The following is a 16406-nucleotide window of genomic DNA, read 5'->3' on the forward strand; positions in this document are numbered from 1 at the left end:
TGCTGCATCCAAAACTTAAATATTACAATGAATAAAAGACAAACTGACATTATTTCTGCATCTTCATTCATCTTCATTCTGTGGCAAAGTTGGGATTAATGACAAACCTCTGTGATGAAGCAGCAGTGCTTCATATTAAGATATGAAGAACAGTGGATGGGTCATCAAACACTATCTGTGGGTTCAAAGGAGATGTGAGGAAGAAAACAACAATGGTTTAACTCAGGAGGTTTATTCACTATGAACTGGATTAAATTATGATCCCAAACAACACCGTCTCACTGGAGAGAACATCAAGAGTGAGTCATTGTAGCCTGACTCTTTACTTTTACAGAGGATATGTGTTTTTGGAACAGGATGGATACTTGCTTCCACATGAAAAGCTCTGTCTTTAAAGTGGGTAAACTTGTCTTTAAAGTAAGTTTAAAATATTCTAGAAAGTGTTAAAAATGCAACAATGCAGCTTTTTCATATGTACTGCATGTTGTTCTCCCAGCTGCAAATCTCACCTGGGTGGTGTTTTGCAGGAGGCCTCTCACTGTGACAACTCCTGACTGGAGCAGAGTCCAGACCCTCTCCAGCAGACTGCTTCCACGGGCCAAGCTGTGAATCACCATATCGAGCCTGTACCATCAGTATTTCTCTCAAGCTCACACACACTAGCTCAGGATCACTTTCATTTCCTGCAGGTTTAGCAACTGTGGGTGGTTCTGTTGAAAAAGAGTGCATGCCTGCAGGTCTCATTATATTTGAAGTATTTATTTCTTTTTCTTTCTTGTTGTTTGAGTATGTATTCATAATTATTACCTGTTTGATTTAGGAGGAATGCTTTTATTTTAGATAGATTATCTTTATTAAAAGTGTCGGTTTTTGCTTTTTTTGTTAGATTACATTTCCATCGAAAGGTTCACACAGACTGGACATGTGTCTCTACACCAATAAAAATAAGTTCACTCCCTGTTATTTTGCATATGTTCCTTGTGTGACGCCCACAAGTGTATGGTCACAATTGTAATTTTTTTGTGAATTGTTTTTGATGTAAAAGACCTGATTTTATGGTGGTATTGCACTTTTCATTTAGCGTTATGGACAATGTAATTGCGTGGCATTGCCACAAGGGGGAGATAGTGGTGAGTGCGATAGGCCGTTGCAACGCGTCTCTGCCTCAGACGAGGAAGAGCCTGCAGACCGAACGCAACTGATGTCTCCTGTCTCTGCTTTTCTGTTAAAAAAACAGTTTAAAAACAGACCCCATCGAAGGCCTGTAACACTTTCGTCAGCTTACAGCTGATACATGGAGAGCAAGGGAAACGTGGTTGCTATGGTCCCTGCTGAGGTCACACAGGTGTGTCATATATAACAGCTGACTCGGGACTGCTGGGTACAGAGGTCCCTTTACATTTTTGACAGAAATCTTATTTCTAACATCAATCTTTATTTGTTTTGATGTTGTTTAAGATTTTTTATGTAGAACTTACTGTAAAACGTACTCACCTCTCAACATAGCTTCATATTTTTTTTACTAGATAATTTTCAATCTGACAGCTGGGATAGGCTCCAGCGCCCCCCGCGACCCTGAAAAGGATAAGCGGAAGCGAATGGATGGAATGGATGGAATTTTCAATCCTGATGATCAGAAGAGTGTTTGAGGGTTTCAGATCCTTCAGAACAACAGTAAGTGTTTAAAATGACGTCTTTCAGCCTTTTACGTAATCTGACAGGTTGATGAAGTCTGTGAGCTTCAATGGATTAATTGTTAATGTGTATCCATCTGAACCAGGATTAAACCTTGCAGATTACTGGTCCTGATGATGGTCTTTAGTATGTAGCTGATGGCTGATGATGATATAGCTTATGTTTGTATTCTTCTGTTTTAAACACTCAGACCTGCTTTAGAGTCCACCTCTTCTCTTATGACGAACTTTTTAATCATCCTTAAGTCCAACCCACTAAATGTCCCTCTAATGCGACTTCAAGAATCTGATCGAGTGGCTTAATGACAGATCTGCCGATTGGTGACTTTCAGCATTATTTAACCCTTTAATTTAATCTCATATAGTCAAGTTTTTAACTCAGTTTCTCTTCAGTCCGTTCTATTCAGTCTGCTTTAGACAAACTAAGTATCAGGTCAGTCAAACTCGAGAACGTGGAAATGTCTGCCGGAGCACAAGCATCGCTCTGCTCGACTTTGCTGTTTGTCAGTCTCCTCGTGTTTGTCTCTGCAGGTGAGATTTAGTGAACTGATCTTACAGAACTTTAAATGTGTATCATGTTGTAGTTTAAGGAGTTAAAGGTGAACAGCCACAAAGTTTTATACATGACATTATTCTGCTGACTAGTGCCACGTGTACAAAATAGTGGCACAGTAAATGCAGCCTGGCAGACTCCATTTGATGATTTTATTCTATAAATATTTCAAATTCCTGATTATGTATTGTATGATGTACAGTATCAGAGCTGACAACAATTGCATCATGATGACTTTTATTTTTTTAATTCATTCATTTCTTAATGATTATTGTGAAGTCCTCTTGTAATTGCTTACTTTATCAGTATTATCATTATTTTATTATTTATACAAATTTAATATTTAACAAATATCAGATTTGGGGAAAAATTAAATAATTTTTCTGTCAAAGTTGATTTTTGTATTAAATTTATTAAAACCAAATCCACAGCCATGTTGGAATCATGTATGAAATTTATTTGTAACATCTCTTGGGTTTGTTAAGGTTCAAAATATTGGGGATGGAGACAAGAGGAAAAACCACAATAACAACACTGGTCCGGCCGGGTTGAGTCAAACGATGATTTTAATGATCACACACGTGGGAGATGGACACCGTACGCAGACAGCATCAGATCTCAAAATGGTGGTGTCACGGGTCTGGGTCCGTTGGACCCAGTATGTGGAGTTTCATGTTTTTGTTATTCCATGTTTGAGGTTATTATGTTTTGGTTTTAGTTTGCATCAGGGATTGTTTTCTTGTTCTCTTGTTGTGTTTATGATGTTTATTATTTGAGTTTCATGTTTAAGGATTTGTTCTCGGTTGTATCTCACGTTTAGTTTAGTTCAGGTTCCATGTGTCATTCTGTCTGTCTCTCAGTGTCAGGTCTGCGTCTTGGTGTGGTGTTCTCATTTCCTGTTTTATTTGTGAAGGTCTGTGTCTCATGTGAGTGTGTTCAGTTTTACCTCTGTCTCGTCTTGTTGATCATTCCCAGCTGTGTCCACCACCTGTGTGTAATTCCCCTGTATTTCTCTGGGTGTATTTAAGTCATGTCCTCCGTTACTGTAGTTGCTGGTCCGTCTGTGTTTCCACCCTGCCTCATCTGCGTTTCTACCATGTCTCACCCGTGTGTTCTCCCTGCTGTCCATCATCATTCTCCTCTGCTCATTCAGGTTTGTGCTTTGTAGTTTAGTTGATCCCAGTATAGTTTAGTTCTAGCTCCATTTGCCGTTTGTATTTACTTTCATGTTCAATAAACCACCTTTACACCTTCACGACTGCCTGCATTTGGATCCTCCTTCATTTCCTCCACACGGCTCACCTCACTCGCCGTGACAGTACGGACCAGCCAGATATGGATCCAGCAGCATTCACCACACCCATGGAACTTCGGGACCTCATCACGAACTCCGTTTCATAAATAATCAACCTGTGGCTAGAGCATGAGGGAGAAGCATTCCTCCACGTTCTGGAAGCCAGACTGCAACAGCTGCTCACGGATTATCCCTGGTTATTGGACTCGCTACACCCACTCGTGCAAGACTTCATCCTTCACGAACTTCACCTACACCCACCAGCCGCTACCGCTTCCCAACCCAGCCGGACGCCGGAGGTTTTGCCCGGCCCGCCGGAGGTTTTGCCCGGCCCGCCGGAGGTTTTGCCCGGCCCGCCGGAGGTTTTGCCCGGCCCGCCGGAGGTTTTGCCCGGGAGCTGGAGAATAGGACTTCGGAACTGCCGGCTGTGGTGAGTGGAAAAGACGCTCCGTCTGTTTCACCAGTTCATGTGACTGTTTATACCGGGGCTGGGTTTGTTGAGTCAGCTTCCCAGCCAGAAGCTCAGTTAGCTGCCCAGCCGTCACCTCCATCACATTCAGCCTCACTACCCATAGCCCAGTTACAGTCTCAGCCAGACTTAGTAGACACTATGTTACAGTCCATAGCCCAGTCAATAGCTCAGTTGGTAGAAGACTCATCAGCCTTATTATCAGCTCAGCCACCTATTCAGCCATCATCTTCACCAACTCCTCCTGCACAACAAGTTAAGTCCATTCAACCCGAAAAGAACTGTTTTTCATCTGTTCATTACAAGCAGGGAACACACTCCACACAGACTTTAACTGGTTCATTTAAGCTGGCCATCTCAGAGACTGTTGCTCCCTCTAGGGCCTCCCCAGAGGCTGGGTGCCAGTCACCAGCCACCTCTGGACCCCTAGAGGTCGAGATGCCAGCACCAGTGGCTTCATTAGAGGACTTTACTGAGCAGTCTCAGCCGTCATCCCCTGCTGAGAGCTCCAGTGAGTCCGCCCCTCTACCCCTGTCCTCTGCTGGAGGACCAGAGGGACCCATTCAGCCGTCAATCTCAGCTGGAGGGCCCGAGGAGCCCGTCCAGCCTCATGTTTCCCTGGGAAACCCAGCTGTGTCCACCACCTGTGTGTAATCTCCCTGTTTCTCTGTGTGTATTTAAGTCGTGTCCTCTGTCATTGTAGTTGCTGGTCCGTCTGTGTGTTCACCCTGCGTCATCTGTGTGTTTCCCTGCTGTCAACCATCGTCTGTTTCCGCCCGCTCTCATTCATCTCCAGGTTCGTGTTTTGTAGTTAGTTTGTTCCCAGTTTAGTTTAGTCTTTGCTCCGTTCGCCGTTTGTCCATTTCCTTTTTGTGTTTAATAAACCAGCTTCACACCTGTACAAGTGCCTGCGTCTGGATCCTCCTTTATTTTCCACACGGCTCATCTCACTCGCCGTGACATGACTGGCAGGCCCTAGTCAGCAACAGAACTTCAACCAGCATTATTACAAACACTGGAGATTGTTAAATTCCAGTTCTTTGCATTCTTTACGGCCAAAAAAGACACAGCTCAGAAGTAGTCTTATTACTTTAAGAATGATCTTATTTTACATATCCGGGATATGGAGACCTGTACACAAAACCCAAATCCCCAGGTCTGAAGCAAAAAAGGAAGCCTGGTTGTTCATATACTTGCTCTACGTCACACCCCACTTTAAGGTTCGAACAAACAGCCTAGTTTGTTTCACTTTCTGGTCCTATGCAAAAGTATGTAGTTTCCTGTCAGCCTGCGACCTAGTTTTACACTGAAGTCTGGGCCTCTCATAAAACACACTAATCAGCATTCAGATTATATATTTTATTTTCTAACAAGTTCCACAGGGTTGTGTCCTCAGTCCCACCCTGTGGCTTGAAGTGGAGAGGGTGAGCAGCTTTAGATACCGGTGTCTACATCGCTGAGGACCTCAGCTGGACACTAATCACCACAAGAAGCCTCAGCAGCGGCTGTTATTTTCTGAGGAGGCTGAGAAAATTTGGTATGTTGGCCAAGATCCTCAGCAGGTTCTACAGCTGCATTGTGGAGAGCACACTGACCAGCTGCATCACTGCATGGTACGGCAGCACTGCTGCCATGGACCACAAACGCCTGCAGAGAGTGAAAACAACTGCGGAGAAGATCACCAGGACCCCGCTGCCCTCTCTGGCAGAGCAGCTACCATTGCAGAGTCCAGAGGAGAGCTGTCTCTGTCCTCAAATACCTCACACACCCCCAACATGGACTGTTCACACTTCTGCCCTCGAGACAAAGGTTTTGAAGCGTGAAATCTAGAACATCCAGACTCAACAACTCCTTCTGCTATCAGACTCTTAAACAGCTGACCTATTTTTTTAGAATAATAATAACTTTTGCATATCAGGTCATCTTGCATATTAAGCTCATAGTTCTTTTGCACACACATCCATTTCAAACGTAAATATTTTGACTTAATTTATTTATGCTATTTGTATTTATCTGTTCTATTTCTATTTATTATCCGGCATCTCTGTGTGGACAGCAAAGAAAGAATTTCATTGCACAGGGAAATTATTTTCTTTGCACATATGACAATAAACGCTTTGAATCATGAATCTTGTATTACTCAGGAAGACACGCCCTCTGCTCTTTGGAATCAGATCACATGATTTCACAGAACCAAGGTGTGTCTCACAGAGATTCAGGTACGAGGAGGACGTGAAAGGGTAACCAGATCTGATCTGTGAGACAAACAGGAAGAATCCTTCAGCTAAAGGTAAAACTTACTAAACCTGTTCAACTCTGGATCTTTAAACAGACTGCTGACTGTTTTCCTTTTCACTCACAGAATCATCCAGAATCACTGACTGTTTCAAGGAGATTTTATGGAAATGGGATCATTCATACAACAAATAATGCAGAGCGTGGGATGCCGTAATAACATTTCTCATTTACTCCAAGCTCTATATAAATAATTTCCCCCAGGGATCAATAAAGTATTCTGATTCTGATTCTGATTCTTTCTCAACAAGCTGCTTCATTCGTCGACTTGTGTGAGTGCAGAGAACCCAGAATGAGGGCGGTCATAGACGAGCTTCAGCAGATTTCTGCTAATGTAAAACGACGTCAACGGGAATCATTGAGTTTCATAATACTAGGACTTTTTGTTTTTGGATTTGGAGTTAAAGCAATATCACATGGAGGAGAATTCATTCCAGTTTTGAATATAGCTGTTGGTACCTTATTAATTCTAACTGGAATTATTCTTGCTGGCACTTTCTTAAAAAATCAAATTACTGTAGAATTTGAAAATGCCCCCAAAATGAACAAATTAATGAAAGAGTTTGGGATGATTGTTGCAGATCTGAAGAACTGTCTGGAGGCTGTAAAGAGTGTGTGCGGACATCTTCGTGTAGTTTCAGTTGGATCACAGGCTTTAACTTTCATCCAACTGGAGATCAAAACACTGGAGCTGTTCGCCATCACAGTAAACCTCAGGACATTAACAACTGTACCTTGTAACACACAGATCTCTGATGAGTATAAAAAGGTTGCTGATGAGTTTGTAAAGATGAAATCTGACCTCAAAGCATTTTGCATTCAGCAGAGTGCACAGAACTGAAAGTGATCCATAAACCTTTGTTTCTGGCTCAGGTGGGATCCTTGTGTGTGTGTGGAACATTAGTAAACATGATGAATGCAGGTAGCAATGACAGTGTGGTACCTTGTGGGAGAAAAATCCATAGATTTTCTTGCTATTTCTGAAGATTATATAAAGAAAAATGAAGGTTCTAAAAACTGATATGCTGCTTAATTTCTGAAAACATGTGATCAGGAGCAATAATCAAAGTTTCTGTTTTAAACTGGAGAAAGTTGCCATTTATGAAATATTAGACATGATGGCAGCAACCGTATTTACAAAATAGTTTAAAAAATGTATTACAGCAGATTTAGGGCAAGTGGCTACAACTGTAGCTGCCTCCACCAGTGTGTGAATGTGTGTGTGAATGGGTGGGTGACTGGGTGTGTAAAGCGCTTTGGGGTCCCTAGGGGGGACTAGTAAAAGCACTGTACAAATACAGGCCATTTACCATTTACCACTGGTAGATGAGGAACATCAGGAGAGACGATATTCTTAATTGTATCAAATAACTCTTTCTGATTGTTCTTTTTTAAAGCTATTAAATTTGAACAAATATTCTGTTCTGGCATTTTTTATCATATCGTTAAAAAACTGATTCCTTGAAATGTACCCATGAACCTCAAACTTGGAAGCCTTCCATAAATGTTCTAACTTGCCACAATATCTCCTGAAATTTCAAACAGTTTCATTTATCCAGGGACATAAACTTGAAGAATGAACAACACTTTTCTTCAGAGGTGACACCTTATATATATATATATATATATATATATATATACATATATATATATATATATATATATATATATATATATGTATATATATATATATATATATTTTTTTTTTTTTTTGTAGGTTGTGTATCCTTGAGGTCTTAATGGGGTTATTGAAAATGTGTATATGTGTGTATATACGTATGTATGGATAGATAGAAACATATATGTGTATATATAGAAAAAAAAATTACACATAACATATAATGTAATTGCAAGGAGGTATTTCTGTATTCTATTGATACTAGATAGTGGAAAAGGGGTGGGATTAAATAAGCTTATGCTTCTTCCTGCTCCTTTTTGAACATGAACGTTATTTGGAGTTGTGGTTGCTCGTTTTCCTTTTGTTTGCTTTGTTCATTTGTCTCTTTTAATTCTATTTTTTTTGTACTTTTTCAACATGTTCAAAATAAAGATTCAATCAATCAATCAATCAATGTAAACAGAATTGGTCCTAGCACTGAACCCTGTGGAACTCCATAATTAACCTCAGTGTGTGAAGAGCACTCTCCATTTACATGCACAAACTGGAGTCTATTAGATAGATATGATACAAACCACTGCAGCACAGTACCTGTAATACCTACAGCATGTTCTAATCGCTCTAATAGGATATTATGGTCGACAGTATCGAACGCTGCACTGAGGTCTAGCAGGACAAGCACAGAGATGAGTCCACTGTCAGAGGCCATAAGAAGATCATTTGTAACCTTCACTAAAGCTGTTTCTGTGCTGTGATGAGCTCTGAAACCTGACTGAAACTCTTCAAATAAACCTCTGCAGATGATCTGTTAGCTGTTTGACAACTACTCTTTCAAGGATGTTTGATATAAAGGAAGGTTGGAGATTGGCCTATAATTAGCTAAGACTGCTGGGTCTAGAGATGCTTTTTGAGTAAAGGTTTAACTACAGCCAGCTTGAAGGCCTGTGGTACATAGCCGATTATTACTACACTGTGAAGTCTAGCTAATGTCTCTCATTACTTATCCTATCTGCCAGCTCCATGTTATGACTAGAGTGTAAATGGGTGGCTGTAGCTCAGGTGGCAGAGCAGGTCAGTCACTAGTCAGAAGGTCGGTGGTTCGATCCCAGGCTGCTTCCTGGCTGCATGCCAAATATCCTTGGGCAAGATACTAACCCCGTGTTTGCCTACTGGTGGTGGTCAGAGGGCCCGGTGGCGCCAGTGTCCGGCAGCCTCGCCTCTGACAGTGCGCCCCAGGGCAGCTGTGGCTACAATGTAGCTTGCCATCGCCAGTGTGTGAATGTGTGTGTGAATGGGTGGATGACTGAATGTAGTGTGAAGCGCTTTGGGGTCCTTAGGGACTAGAAAAGCGCTATACAAATGCAGGCCATTTACCATTTACCATTTAAATCACCCCATGAAATGGCTGTGCCATGTTCAATGCAGGGATGTGCAGTTCTGGAAACATCCTAGTTTCAGATGTTTCCATACTTCAACACAGCTGATTCAAAGAATCATTTACAGACTTCTGCACAACTAGGTGTTTGGGGATTATTTGATATGCATTGGCTATGTTGGTATAGGTAACATCTAAAACGTGCAGGATAGGGGTCCATGAGGGCCAGAATTTGACATCCCTGACTTCTAGTCAAGGTCATACATCAGGAAAGTTGTTGTTTGTGACGTAAGTTTTTGCTTTATTGCTTCAGGGCCAACCAGTCGAGATAAAAGAATAGGAAGAATGAAAAGATCTCAAAATATTGAGAATTTCTTCCTTAAGAAGGCTAAAATACAAACAGAAGCAGAGAGCAATGTCAGGGAAAGGTGGACTGAGCAGCAGTCATCATTGTCACCTGTGAGTTCTACAAATGAAGGTAGTGGTTAAAATCTCATTCTAATAAGAGTTAAAAGCGCAGTTATTAGGTTTATATGGTTATTGAATTATGGTTAACGGTTGGTAGAATTTTTTTTTAACATTATCTGCCAATTACATCTGCCACCCTTCTCCACATCTGTGCCCCTACCCCAACAAAAAATTTCTAGACACGCCACTGCTGGGTGTATCCATCTCCTGGGGCGGGCCTACAGTGGAGTGCTGAAGATTTCCCTGTGAGGGAGCTGCTGGTGAAGATCAGGAGTCCTGCTTGATCAATGCGATGAGCTTCAGTCCTCCTGGTGTTTCTTAACCTCCTAGGTCCTGGCATCCACATCTGTGGACATCATATTTTGGGTTGTCTAGACCAAAATACTAAATTCTGCTCTACAAGGGCCTGATATTCTTATACGAGAACATTATACTGCCACTGTTCTATCGAAATCTTAAACGAATATCCTTATATGTGGATCTATTTTTTTAGAAACAAATCTGGGATTTCTTTGTTTTTACATTCATCAGGTCCCAATATGCCCAATTATCAAAGAGAAATTAAAAATGCATGCCATGAAAGAGTTCGGGTCTTAGGAGGTTAAATGATGCCTGGCTCAGTGGGTCAACAGAACTTCTGGCAGAGGACAGCTGTGATGAAAGAAAGGAAAGAAGTTTCTCCAAACCTCTGGACCCAGGAAACCCAGCTTGGTCCTGATGGTCTCCCTCACTAGTTTCTCTCCAGGGTGAATGTAGCTGTTGATATAATATGGACTCTATTATTAAATGAAAAGAACAAATTACTCTACACTACTGAAACCTCATGCTGCTGCTTTTAAAGTTTCCATGTTACCAGGCTGTAGACGGCTCTGAAGATTTAAACCATTTCAGATCTATTAAATGTTAAAATCTCAGAGGACAGCATTACATTTTTTATATTAACAGTAACTCTTGGTCTCTGTGGAGTGAGCAGCTGATCTTATCGCTGTCTAAAAATGTAAAACAAAACCTAAGGAGTGCTGAATCTTAATCTTGAAAGTAGAGATAGTGTCTGTCTCCTGAATCCAAACTGGAAGCTGGTTCCACAGAAGAGGGGCCTGAAAACTGAAGGCTCTGCCTCCCATTCTACTTTTAAATACTCTAGGAACAACAAGTAGGCCTGCAGAGCGAGAGCGAAGTGCTCTAATAGGGTGATATGGTACTACAAGGTCATTAAGATAAGATCTCGACAAAAATATATGAAAACAATTTCATAGATGAAGCTAAGATTTAACAGCAATCATTATTGAATTCAATGTTATTTATACAGCTCAAATCACTACAGCAGTCGCCTCAAGGCACTTTATATTGTACGGTAGACCCTACCCTACATAGTGAGCGAAGAAGAAACAGTGCATAACAGCAATCATTATGTAAGTTTATATCAGAGATGGATTGGCTGAAGGCTTGGTTGATTTCCGATGGAATGACCCAACCATTAAAACTTTAGTGTTTATGTGGGCACATTGTTCAAAGGAGGGAAGTGAAAATGACATTTTAACCCATGATAAGGAGTGGCTGAAACTTTGTTCTGCGTGTCATTGTGTTTTGCATTTGGAGCATTCAGAGAAGTGACAGCAGACACGCCCCTTTTCTGTCAGGAATGAAGAAACATGCTGGGGCAAGGTATAGTTTTGCTATAGCCCCTAGAGCTCCCCTTGTAATGGTGTGTTCACACCGAACACGATAGACGCGAGCGAAAACGCCCCAGACGCCCCTAATTTGACGCGTGCACATTCGCGCCTCGACGCGTGTCTGACGCTAATTCATCGCATGTCAAAATATGCAATTTTGACACGCGTGAACTGGAAATGTGGGAGGGATGTGGGAGGAAGTTTTGCCAGACGGTATCTTTGCAAGATGGCAGCTGTCGAGCTAGCGCTTGAAGAGAGAGTCTCCCTTCTCTATTTACTGTGGAGAGCAGAGCAGCGGTGTTAATGACGTCCTCGCCGTACCTGGGTCCATCAGGTCCTCCAGACCCGTGAGCAGTTTGGTGAGCTTCACCATTTGCTCCAGAAGCTGCGCCTGGACGACCGCGGCTTTCAGCGGTACCACCGTCTGTCCCTCGCTCAGTTTGTCCCGCGTTGGTCCCAGCATCGCCCGCATAGACACCAACTACAGGCGCTCAATCCCACCTGTCCGTCTGCCTGAGGTTAGTAAAAGTGTTTAATACGGTAGTCCTTTATTCATACCTGTGCTAATATATGCTAAACCATCGTTTATACACTGCTAACATGGATGTGCTATGCTAACAGTGAATGCTGTCGGTGTTTGCTGATATCAAACTGTAGCATTAGGACCACTGAGTTAACCTTTGTAGTGATACTCACTCCTTAGACCTGGTTTAATTCTGGGATAGTTGAATATTTGTATATAATCCCTGCAGCTGTCAGACTCTATAGCAGGGGTCACAGCCTTTATTAAAACAGAGTTAGATAAAACTGAACAGTTTGGTTCATCTTTAGTTACATGGTTCTATCTAGCATATTCTGTTTTGATAAGCTGTCTTATCACAGGTTAATATTTCTAAAATATTAACAATGATTTAAGCAAGGAAAGGGCTACATGTCAATATGCAACTCTTTATTTCTATTATTTTCTTACTTCATTCCTACCTGATTGACATGTTTAGAATTATGTTATGAATTATGTTTAGATTATGACTCACTGTAGTGGTAAAAGTTGCTACCAATCAAATTATGATATGTTAAGGTTAAAACAAAACACAACTGTTTTAGATATTATCTAAGATACATTTTGTAATTATCCTTGTAATTACAAAATGTTTTATGTAAATGTTAGGGAAAATATTCTAAAACACTTCTTCAGCAAAGACTCAGAGAAAAGAAACACACAGAACTTGCTAGCAAGGGCAGAACTGGGACTCGCCCTGAGCACTGCCCCGGTCTTTATTTTATACTTCAGTGTGTGTGTGTGTGTGTGTGTGTGTGTGTGTGTGTGTGATTTACATTGCTGTGCTTGAGAGCCTCCATCTACCAGAACCAAATTCCCTGTATGTGTCTGCACACATACTTGGCCAATAAACACGATTCTGATTTTATTTTATATGTTTCATTTATTTTTGCATGTGTGTTGTTGTTGCCTGTGTTTAATTGAATAATTTTTTATAACTGTGAGACAGTTGCTGCTGCCCGTCTTGGCCAGGGCCCTGTTTCAGGAAGCCGGTTTAGTGGAAACTCTGAGTAAGTATACCCTGAGTTAACGAAAACTCTGGGTTTTCAGTTTCACAAAGCGAGTTTAGATTCATCCTGAGTGAGTCACTATGACGACACACTCCGTGAAGCTAACCTGCCCCCTAGCAGGTTTACTTCAACTAACCCTGACTGTCTCCGCCCCTTTGTCGGAAACCTGACTGTAGGAAGTGTCGGACATGGCGTGCTCCTTCCTTGAAGAGCCAGTAGATCGTGAAGCCCAAATTCTCCGCAGAGCTCTCCGCCGGGAGAGAGTGATTAGAGCGCGTTTGGACATTTTATCATTTCCTGATGATTTCCTGTGTGAACGTTACCGTTTCTCAGCACAATCTATAATTTATTTGAATAACATCCTCAGGCCTAATATTGCTCATGTGACACATCGCGGACATCCTCTCAGTTCTGTACATATTATTTGTATTGCACTTCGGTTTTTTGCAAACGGGAGCTTTCTGTATAATATTGGTGACGCTGAGCACGTTTCCAAGGCTACCGTCTGTCGGGCAGTCAGGAATGTTACAGTTGCACTGAAACGTCTCCTGTACTCGTTTGTGGTGTTCCCCGGTCATAGACCCACAAGATTTATCAAAGAGGGATGCCACAAAATTGCAGGTATCAGGATGAACGAAACTTAATTTATGATGTGGTGATACTTGAACTACTACTTAAATTGTACATTTATTTTCAGGGTTCCCAGGCGTGATTGGCTGTATAGATGGCACTCACATTCCAATCATTGCTCCTTCAGTAAATGAAGGAGACTATGTGAACAGGAAGTCTTTCCACAGCATTAAAGTACAGGTACATAGTTCCCTGTAGCATGTCAAACTAACAGATTATTTCATTATAGTAATGGATGCTAATTTGTGTTCTCTGCACTGTGAAGATCATATGTGATGCTGCCAACATTATCACAAATGTGGAAGCCAAGTGGCCAGGCTCTGTCCATGACTCACAAATATTCCGTGAATGTACACTGAGCACAAAATTTGGACATGGTGAGTTGAGAATACTTTAAAATATATAAAGACCAATTGCTTCAGGGACATTTGAACTGAAGTGTATCCTTCTGTCTTAGGAGAGTTCACTGGCTACTTGCTTGGTGATAGGGGGTATCCATGTTTACCCTATTTGCTTACCCCTTACCCTGACCCTGAACCGGGCCCACAGCAGCGATATAATCTGGCTAATTGCAGGACAAGAGCCAGAGTTGAAATGACTATCGGAATGCTTAAGGCCCGGTTCCAGTGCCTGCAAAGACTCAGGGTCACCCCAGAAAGGGCATGTGACATTATTGTGGCATGTGTGATTCTTCACAACATTGCCACAATTAGAGGAGAACACTGTCCTTCTGAACCAAACATCAGCAGTGATCCAAACCATGAACATCCTGACCCTCCCACGGACATACAAGATGGAAGCGCAGTCAGAGACACCATATGTCACAATCATTTCTTTTGACCCATCACCTCAACATGTTGAAAGAAGAATAAACAGATTTTTTGTTCAACTGGCTTTATTGGTCGCCTGTGTTTCCTGTACACAAAGTATTAAAAGATGTACACCTCATAAAGTGTCTCTGTTGCTTCCTCCTCTGTAACAGCTGTCAATGTTTCTTCATTATTTTCCTGTAGTAAAGAAATAAACAACATTGCTGTTCTACTGTAAACTCATATAATCTGTGGAGTATTACTCACAACTGCATGTTGGTCTGGCTCAACAGGAGGCTGCACCAGATGCAGTACACCACCACCATCAACTGATAGAATATGAGGTTTATACAGGTCACTTATAACTTACAAGGGACCAAATGGCAATTAACAAACATACCAATCACCTTACACTTCATTGTCATTATGCTCTCAAAGACAACCAAGACTGAGGCAAGGCAAAATCAGTCGGAAAATAACTTCACTACAAAATAATCCATTATGGTAAAGAGTTTATCAAATGAATGAGTAGCACTGCAAAGGTGACTGTGACGAAAGGATGTATGCACATCATGTATTATTTTGGATTTACCTCTTATGTAGGCACTTGTGTCTTGCGGGGTTATTGACTCAGAGGATGTCCCCGCAGAGATGCCTTCGGCCACAGGGCGCCCACTGTTTTGGCTGAGGGCCAACTGCTCAGCCTCTGTGAGTGGTGGTGGTGGAGGACCCCCACCTGTTTTTCGGGCCTCCGCTTTTTTTCTGTTGGCTATAACGGGCCACATTTGAGCATACAGAGTAAGCAAATATGTACTTGTACTGTGCTCAGATAATTTCAATAAGTGCTTACAGAAAGAAAATTAATGTAGCCTCTAACTGCAATTGATTTACATGGGACAAACAGACCAAGCACTATGGCTCATAATACAATTACACCTTACCTGTTTGGACTATATTTTTATATTTCATTTTTACTTGCTGCCAGGAACGTTTGGGGCCTGTTGGGTTGCACCTGCGCTCACATCACGTCACAAAATAAAATAAAATATAATAAAATAACGTGTTAAATGGGTGGAAATCCCTAGATCAATGTTTAAATTAACACTCACGCATTGACTCTGTCGGCTATGTTTTGCCATACATGCTCACTTTCTTTTGCAGCTGAGGCTGTGTTACTTTTTTCCGTGGAATTTGCATGTTATCGGCATATGCTGCCATCAGAATTTCGGCCTCAAGCGCTGTGAAATACATTGACCGCGCCTTCTTTCCCTCCGTCTCCATGGTGACTCGCTTAATCTGTGCTCCGCTTATCAGGGCTTCATGTATCCTCGTCCGCGCGCTTCACTTGGGGTTAAAGCAACTCCGCGTTGACTGAACTAATTGTTATCAGCCTTTCTGAAACCGAATATTCCGAGTTGGACAGTTCGGGGTTACTCAACCCTGAGTATCGTTTTTCACTCTGAGTTTTCTAAACCGGCTTCCTGAAACAGGGCCCAGATCTCCCTTTCAAGGATTAAACCGAGATGGGAAAAAGCAACGTAAACAAATATCGGTCTATACACTAAAAAACAAAGCCAGTTCTGAGCCGAAGGAGTCGGAAATCCCATCACTATTTCACTCTCCTCACTCTAATTGGCTGCAGTAGAAGTGAATATTTGTACTTTGACCTTTAACCTCTCTGCTCCGTGTTTCCTTTTTCAGACCAGAAAACCATCACAGCTGAGTCTGGACAGGACGTCACTCTGACACGTCGAGCTCCAAACAACAACATCATAGTTGTAAAGTGGAGCAGAGCTGACCTGGGAGATGGCCGATTTGATCCAGATCTCCAGCATCCATCTTTTATGAACCGTGTGGATCTGCAGGACAGACAGATGAAGGATGGAGACGTGTCTTTGATTCTGAAGAATGTGACGATTAATGATGCTGGAACATACGAGTGTCGTGTCTTCATGGCAG

General features: G+C 41.9%; 2 long non-coding RNA genes across 2 annotated transcripts; both read left to right on the plus strand.

Annotated features, from left to right (window-relative positions):
- Nucleotides 1-995: 995 nt before the first annotated feature.
- LOC146712298 (uncharacterized) lies at nucleotides 996-5084 on the plus strand. Its single transcript, XR_014919032.1, has 3 exons — nucleotides 996-1345; nucleotides 1546-1674; nucleotides 2733-5084. It is a non-coding gene; the product is annotated as an uncharacterized LOC146712298 (long non-coding RNA).
- Nucleotides 5085-11628: 6544 nt separating this feature from the next.
- Nucleotides 11629-16390, plus strand: LOC146712299 (uncharacterized). The gene is made up of 2 exons (XR_014919038.1): nucleotides 11629-11957; nucleotides 16149-16390. It is a non-coding gene; the product is annotated as an uncharacterized LOC146712299 (long non-coding RNA).
- The last annotated feature ends 16 nt before the right edge of the window (nucleotides 16391-16406 follow it).

Source organism: Copadichromis virginalis, linkage group LG3 (genome assembly GCF_057382275.1).
Source record: "Copadichromis virginalis isolate Kocher_CV1m ecotype Utaka linkage group LG3, C_Virginalis_male_GT1.1, whole genome shotgun sequence".
In the NCBI taxonomy this organism is placed as follows: Eukaryota; Metazoa; Chordata; class Actinopteri; order Cichliformes; family Cichlidae; genus Copadichromis; species Copadichromis virginalis.